The sequence below is a fragment of the Geospiza fortis genome, unplaced genomic scaffold (assembly GCF_000277835.1).
Source record: "Geospiza fortis unplaced genomic scaffold, GeoFor_1.0 scaffold195, whole genome shotgun sequence".
NCBI classification, from domain to species: Eukaryota; Metazoa; Chordata; class Aves; order Passeriformes; family Thraupidae; genus Geospiza; species Geospiza fortis.
In genome coordinates, this window is record NW_005054324.1 from 5,458,697 (window position 1) to 5,466,341 (window position 7,645).

Here is a 7,645-nt window from a genome sequence, read left to right on the forward strand (position 1 = left end):
GGGAACCGGCGCCGTCTTTGTCCCGGCGGGGAGAAAGGCCCGCGCTGACCGGCCGTGCTGCGCAGCGCTGCCCTGGCGCACCGGTGCCCGGACACACGTGGGAGCAGCCAACATCCCTGGAGCTGGCATTTCTGCCCCCTTTCAGCCTGGTCTGCGCCTTTACAGTGTAAAAAATTATGAACCAAACCACCGGTTGTTCTAATAGACCTACCAAGGAAAAGCGTAGATTAATGTTTTGGAAAACTGGAGGAAAAACTCGTGTTCTGAAGAATTGTGTGATGTCTATGCCAAATACTGGCCGCAGGACGTCGGTGCAGTGCAGTGAGCAGGAGGGCAGCCGGTGTCTCCAGACACGTTTCCAGAGAGTCCTGTTTAGTCCTGTGCTGTTTTAGTGCACTTCTGTAGGCACCTCGGGTTGTTGAGTAGGTGATGCTTGGCTTTTGCCAAAGGAAAGGTAAGATTAACTCTTCATACGCTTAAGGAACAACTTCTGCCGTTGAAGAAGAATCTGTAAGATAATGTCAGGAATAAGCACATCATCGCAGGAAATAATGCTTAGTGATGGTACTAACACAAAAACAATCTGTGAAGCTTTGGCTTGTAATAGCATCACTTAATGGAGATAGGACTGATGGTTTGAGACAAAGTTCCAAATCACATTACAGTCTGTGTAAGATGTCTCACGCTTTCTCAAATCAGACATGGAGAGACCTCACCATCTGTGGCCATCAACTTGTGCACAAAAATGTCTTCTTTTAAAATACAGACATTGATTTAATCAATAAGTCTTCTTTTTCCAAAGCAACATGAGACCAAATTCAGACTCCATCAGTTGCATTTGGATTTTGGTAAATAAACTGGAAACCCTTTAAGTGTCAGAGAACAGTTCAAACAGCTGAGTGCCAAATAGCATCTTAATTCTGAGGAACAGCAGAACTCAGTTGAAACCTTTGTGTCAGACAACCTAACACAGGTCATTGTGTATGTACAGAGGTGCTCTCACCTTGAGTTTAGCTACATCCTGAGCTCTGCTGTGTTTTAGCACACAGTGGAAGAGGCATAATCTCTACCAGCCATGTTCAGCCTATGTAGAGAGCACTTGGATAAAACTGTAAAGCTCATGGGTAACAGTGCCATGAACACAGCTGCCAGCTCTAGTTCTGCGCAGCAGCCTCCTTACTGACTGTTGTACTTGCCCGATAAGTATTGAACTTAGAATTAACATTCCCCACCTCCCAGGAGACATGGGAGTCAGGCTCAAAGACGATCTTACATTCTCACTGATGATACTGTACTAAGAATATTGAAACAGTAGGGTTATAGCAGTTTAACTTTGCATCTTGGACATTTACTGTGGACATTGGTAGCCATGTCACCAATACAATTTCACTCAGTGATCAAAAAGTAAGAAAGGAAAAATCAACTGGCAAATCATAAACCAGCAATGGAGATTTAGAATCTTTTGGCTGTATTTGGGTTTCTGTGTTTAGCCACTCTCAATAGGATTTTTTTTTCTCCTTCTAATTCAATGAAAGTTTCTCTTTTTGCAGCCTATGGCCTATATTATGCTTGCATGGCAAGATTTTGCTAGTGACTGACCTGTAAGAGTGGTTTGTCTGAGAAGCTTCTGGAAGCTTCCTTCATGTGGCAGAGCTAATGCCAGCCAGCTCCAAGATGGACCCACCACTGGTCAAGGCTGGGTTAGTCATTGCTGGTAGTAAAGCCTCTGTGATAACATGTTTAAGAAAAAAAGTAACTGCACAGAAGTAATTGTGGCCAGAGAAGAACAGAGTGAGAATATGTGAGAAACAGCCCTGCAGACACCAAGGTCAGTGAAGGAAGATGGGGAGGCAGGAGGTGCTCCAGGCACCAGAGCTGGGATTCCCCTGCAGCCCGTGGTGCAGCCCATGGGGAGGCAGCTGGGCCCTTGCAGCCCAGGGAGGAACAGGGGGAGCAGAGATCCACCTGCAGCCCCTGGAGGAGCCCAGACCAGAGCAGGTGGATGCCCAAAGGAGGCTGTGACCCTGTGGGAAGCTCACCCTGGCAGGACCTGTGGCCTGAGGATAGGGGAGCCCATGCTAGAGCAGGTTTGCCAGCAGGACTTGTGATCCCTTGGGGGACCCATGCTGGAACCATTTGCTCCTGAAGGATTTCCCCTCTGTTGAAAAAAGGACCCATGCTGAAGCAGTTCATGAAGAACTGCAGCCTGTGGGAAGGACTCCTCTCCCTGAGAAGGAAGCAGCAGCAGAAATAATGTGATGAGCTGACCATAACCATAATAACCACCTGTCCCTGTGCACCACTGCTGGGGAGGTAAAGATTTGGGAATAAAGTTAATCCCTGGAAAGAGGGAGAAGTGGGGACAATGTATTTTTAAAATTTATTTTACTTCTCATTATCCTACTCTGATTTTGATTGTGTTCAACTGATTCCTTCAAGCTGGGTCTGTTTTGCCATGACACTGACAGATCTCTCCCCATCCTTACCTCAGCTCATGAGATTTCATTATTTTTCCCTCCGCTGTGCAGTTGAGGAGGGAAGGGATAGAGCAGCTTTGGAGGGACACTGGCATCCAGATAATGCCAATGGCCATTCTTCCTTGTCCTTTTCCTATTCACCTCCCAAAAAGTGAAAAGTTCCTCCTTCTTAATAACCCCTCATTCAGTGAAGCATTGGGATTGTGTCCTCCCAGTGTTCTCCTCAAGATGAAGTTCCTTTAGCCTCTCCTTCTGTCACATGTTCCAACCCCTGGAACCATCTTGGTTACCTTCTTCTGGATACTTTTAATCTTCTAAGTATTCCTTGCCTACTTAAGAGCCCAAACTGGACACAGTGTTGCAGAAGTGGCTTCACAAATGGCAAGTAGTGAATAATCATCTCCCTTCACCCACTGTGATGTTGATGTGGCCCAGTATAGTGGTAAGTCTTAATCACCTCAAAGTTGCACTATTGATCCTCATTTCACTGTTTAACTGGGACCCACAGGCTCTTTTTGCAGAGCTGCTGTCTCATTAGTCAGTCCTCAGCCTATACCAGTGCTTGGGGGGTTTTGCCCTAGGTGCAAGGCTTTGTCAGGTATTGAACATTCTCCAGTTTGTTCAAGGTGTTCTCACAGAGCAACCCTGTCCTCCAGTATGTCAGACACACCCTGGTTTCAGCCACTCATTTCATCATAAAAGACCATGACATGGGTTATACAAAATATGCCTTTCTGCCTTCCCCCTCTCCAATTTTAGAAATTCCAACTAAGGTCAACTTCTCTATTACTGTATTTTTTGGGAGGTGGAAGTGCATATTTTTGGAAAATGGCCAAACAGCAACTGAAATCTTATTCTACCTTAAACACATTTTCATAGCTTTTGTGTTCCATAACTTTTTCTGAACTTTGTGTTCTTAACTTAAGGAAGACCTTAAATGGTCACCGTTGCATGAATGTGTAAATCTTAGTAATTTAGCTGACCTTGTAACCCCGTTGTGGGTGGAAGGCCCTAATCTGTATAGTGCTGTTTAACTCCTCAGGTATTTACAATGTAACTAATTAGTAACATGGGCAAACAACCACACCCAAATTTTGACCGGTCAGCCAGACATGTGCAAGGCGTCTCTGGGACTGATAAAAGCTGCCAGCACAGATCAGGTAGTTCCATCTGACCGAGCAGAAGGTGCCTTCAGGAGGGTGCTTGCAGGGTGGAGTCCTTTCAGCCAGTAGCCAGCCATTGAATAAGAGAAATTTGGATCAGGGTAGGAAAGATTCCAGTACAGCTCACTTCACAATACAGTGCTGCAGTTGTTCATCCAAGGGGTTAAACTGGAACTTGGATCCAATTTGAGTTTCATTGTGTGTAAAAAGAACAAGCATATGATGTTGTCTGACTTTATAAAATAGAATATTCCTCTTTAAAATATGAACAGTAATTGAAATTTATAATAACTTTCTTTTTGTCTTATATAGATAAGATTCAATGAAAATGAAAAAGATTTTTAGAACAATACATAATTCTTCATACAACCCATAATTAGCTTGTATCCAGGGAATATGGAAATTCACAGTGAAACCAGATACAATGTGAAATGTACAGGATGCATTTGCATATAACAAAGGTAAGGATGAAAATATTTTTGATGCATTTCATGTAAATTCTAGGCATAAAATATATTATTAGGGGAGGGGGTTTGATTTTAGCTTTCATTCCCTGGCCAATGTTCTCAACATAGCCAGCAGATTTTGAAGCAGAATCTTTATTTATTCATTGTCTTCTAGATTATGTGGAGCTGGTGAGAAGTTTTGAACGAAGTCTTCTGTTACAACTTGATGATCAAATTATTTTTTAATTGTTTCTGAATTGTGAATATGGCTTTGAAAAATCCAAAACTCAGGACAATTTCTCTTAGTTGCTGGATTGTGCTTTCAAAATACATGAACTATTCTAGCAAGGGAAGTATATTTTTGGTAGAGAATATTGAAGTTTTGTCTCAAACAGTGTGATAGTAGGTTTAGTATCCACTGAGAGGTTTTGTCTTGCCAAAGGGCTGGCAGTAACACCTGCTGAGATGCCTTGCCATCTGTTTATACATCTAAGAGATGTGAGGTTTGATTACTAAACTTTTCCTCATATGCTATGACCACTAACATTTTTTCTGTATTTGGGTTGCATTTTGGATGAAACACCTGGCTTCACAGTCATTTTTCCTAGGAGAAAATAATTGTAAGTTGGAGTGAATTAATGCTACGATGCTGCACTGAACAGAGTTCATTTTTGCAGAGGTGAAGGTATTTGCATTAACCCTGAAGGATCTCAAGTGTAATATGTGCTAATCAAGAAGTATCACAAATCATACTCATAAAGTGTTTCACTACAAATACAGATATTCCAGCATTCCTTAATATATCACTCTTAGTCTATTTTACTCACTTGATGTGGTTTCATGTAATGTCCTTGCTGAAAGCATCTCATGAAAACTGTATATTCAGAACCTCCATATTAAACAAATTAATTATTAAAAGTTGTAACAAATTAAACATAGAAGCCTGAGAGAAATTCAGACTCCTTCAAGGGCAGAGAGACCTCAACAAATTAGAAAAATGGATAATCACCAACTGTATGAAGTTTAACAAGCACAAGTGCCAGAATCTGCACCTGAGACAGGGCAATTCTGGTTGTGTGTATGGGCTGGGGAACAGGAGGCTGGAAAGCAGCACCACAGAAAGGGGCCTGGGGCCCTGGTCAATGCAAGCTGGATGAGCCAGCAGTGCCCTGGCAGCCAGGAGGGCCAACCCTGTCCTGGGGGGGCATCAGGTACAGCATCACCAGCTGGGCAAGGGAGGGGATTGTCCTGCACTGCTCTGAGCTGGGGCAGCCTCACCTCCAGTGCTGGGGCAGTTTTGGGCACTACATTTTAAAAAATATGCTGATTTATCAGAGAGCATCTAAAGGGGGGTCACAAGGATGGTGAAGGTTCTGAGAGGGAATACAGATGAGGAACTGCTGAGATCTCTTGGTCTGTTCACCCTGGAGGAGACTGAGGGGAGTCCTCACTGTGGTCCTCAACAACCTCATGAGGAAAAGTGGAGGGACAGACACTGATCTCTTGACTCTTGTAAGTAGTGAACAGGACTTGAGAGAATGGCATGAAGCTGAGTTGGAGGAAATTCTGGTTGGATATCAGGGAAGTTTTTCACCAAGAGGGTGGCCAGGCACTGGAACAGGCTCCCTTGGGAAGTGGTCACAACAACAATACTGACAGGTCAGGAAGCGTTTGGCCAACACTCTCATGCAGATGGTGTGATTCTTGGGGTGTCCTATGCAGAGACAGGACTTAGATTCAATCGACCTGATGGGTCCCTTCCAACTCAACATATTCTGTGATTTGGGCACATTAAGACTCCTTTGTTAGAGTCTCTGAGCATGATGGCCAAATGGGTACAACACTTGCCAGGAAAGTAGAATACCTTGATTTCAAAATCCTATACTACAAGTCAGAGATCTGTTTTAAGCACAAGTCACAGTTAAATCATGAATTCAGGAGCTGGGGGACTGTAGAGACAATTAACAAAGCCTGGTTCTATTGAGAGTGAGCTTAACTTGAGGAAGGGGAAAACAATATTGAGTTCTGGTTGCAATTCCCAATGTTGTTTATTTATTTCTATCCAAAGATTTATTAATGGGAAATGAATAAACTAGTCTTTAGAGCACAGATATGTTAACTTTCAGATAAAGGTGAGATCACTCAGACAATTCTATGTTGCTTTTTCCTGTATCAGTCACCTCAAAAGAAGTACATTATAAGTTTTCTATGTACTACAAATGAAATGATATGAGCTGGTTATCATGATATGATTTTATAATCCAATGCAGTTTGCTTACAGTATTTAAATTGTGCACACTTACATGCCTCATGTTTTTGGTGAAATCTTAAAATTCAATTCAGTTATATTTGCATCAAGTCTACATTTGCATAATTGCAATGTTTACACTATTCTTATACCTTAGCCTTGACAATATCTTACAGAAAATCCCTGGGCTAGAATAATTCTGAATCTTAGTCAATGTGTATTCCAATCTAACAAGAAGCTGCATTTTCATGCTCTGTTCCCCAATTAACATAAAGCTTCATTACCCTTTTGGGATAGAAAAAACCCTGCTATGTGTATTGTCTTACCCATAATTCATTTATTTACAAAGTTATTAAAACTCATAATTAATTAGACTTCTCATGAGGTCTAATTCCCTTCTGTGCTTTCTGGTGCATGACTATAAAGTTTAGCAAGGGGAACAATTTGCATTGCATCTCTCCCCTGGAGGTCCTTGTCATCATTTGATCATGGATTCAACCTATTCTGTTGTTTTCCCTTTACACCCTTCAGCTTTGATTCCTGGTTGCACAGTGACACAGCTTCACACAGAGGCAGGAAAAAAAATTCTGGCCTAAAAGTAGTTAGCTTGTGATTACTGCAGTTCTGTGGAAAGAATGAGCTGGTGTTCAGCCATCAGCAAGGCTGCTTGGGGGCTGGAATGCAGCCTGCCCATCTCAGTGCTGCACCTTCTGACAGTGGGTTCTGGCAGGAGAGAGAGCATACAGAGCAAATCCTCTGTTTGAGAAAAAGTCAGTGCAGCTGGAAACAACTGAGGTGACAAGAAGTGACCATTGTAATGCCCCAAGAAGACATGCTGCATCATCAGATCAGTGCAGTCAGTAACCCAGTCCTACAAGAGACAGGGAGGAAAAGGTCTAACTGTGCTGATGATATAGTTTGGGTGTTTATGTGGGATTTGGACACTTGTGCTGTTGGGAACTCAAATTCAACTAGCCAAGGAGTTCAAATATTCTTCTTTCCTCCTCACAGATCACTAACAATTACTGCATGACTTGCCACTTTAAAATAATTTGTCTTGCTTACCTTTCCTTAAGGCACTTAAAGCATTATTCTGTGTAAATTTCTCACCTTTTTGCTTACCTGCCTGGCTGGGTAAAAAAAAAAAGTATGCTTCTCACAGGACAGGTAGTTTACTTAACAAAAGAATTAATCTGGCAAAATATATTAGGAAAAATTAAGGACTTGCTTACAGTATTATATAATGAATTTGCATCTTCTTACCGCATTCAGTTTTCTTCCGGTCCAGTGATTTTTTTCCTGTACGCTCTT

The 7,645-nt window shown here is 42.4% G+C and overlaps 1 protein-coding gene across 3 annotated transcripts in view; it reads right to left on the reverse strand.

The window, feature by feature from the left end:
• Window positions 1-7,633, reverse strand: part of ZNF800 (zinc finger protein 800) — a 21,824-nt gene extending 14,191 nt beyond the window's left edge. For 2 of the 3 annotated variants that reach the window (XM_031056937.1, XM_005420916.3), the window contains exons 1-2: window positions 7,598-7,633; window positions 212-508 (exon numbers count right to left, since the gene is read on the reverse strand). The gene's annotated coding sequence lies outside the window, so the exon portion shown is untranslated. The remainder of the gene's footprint in view (window positions 1-211; window positions 509-7,597) is intronic. The other variant, XM_031056938.1, reaches the window with a different exon arrangement.
• Between the last annotated feature and the right edge of the window lie 12 nt (window positions 7,634-7,645).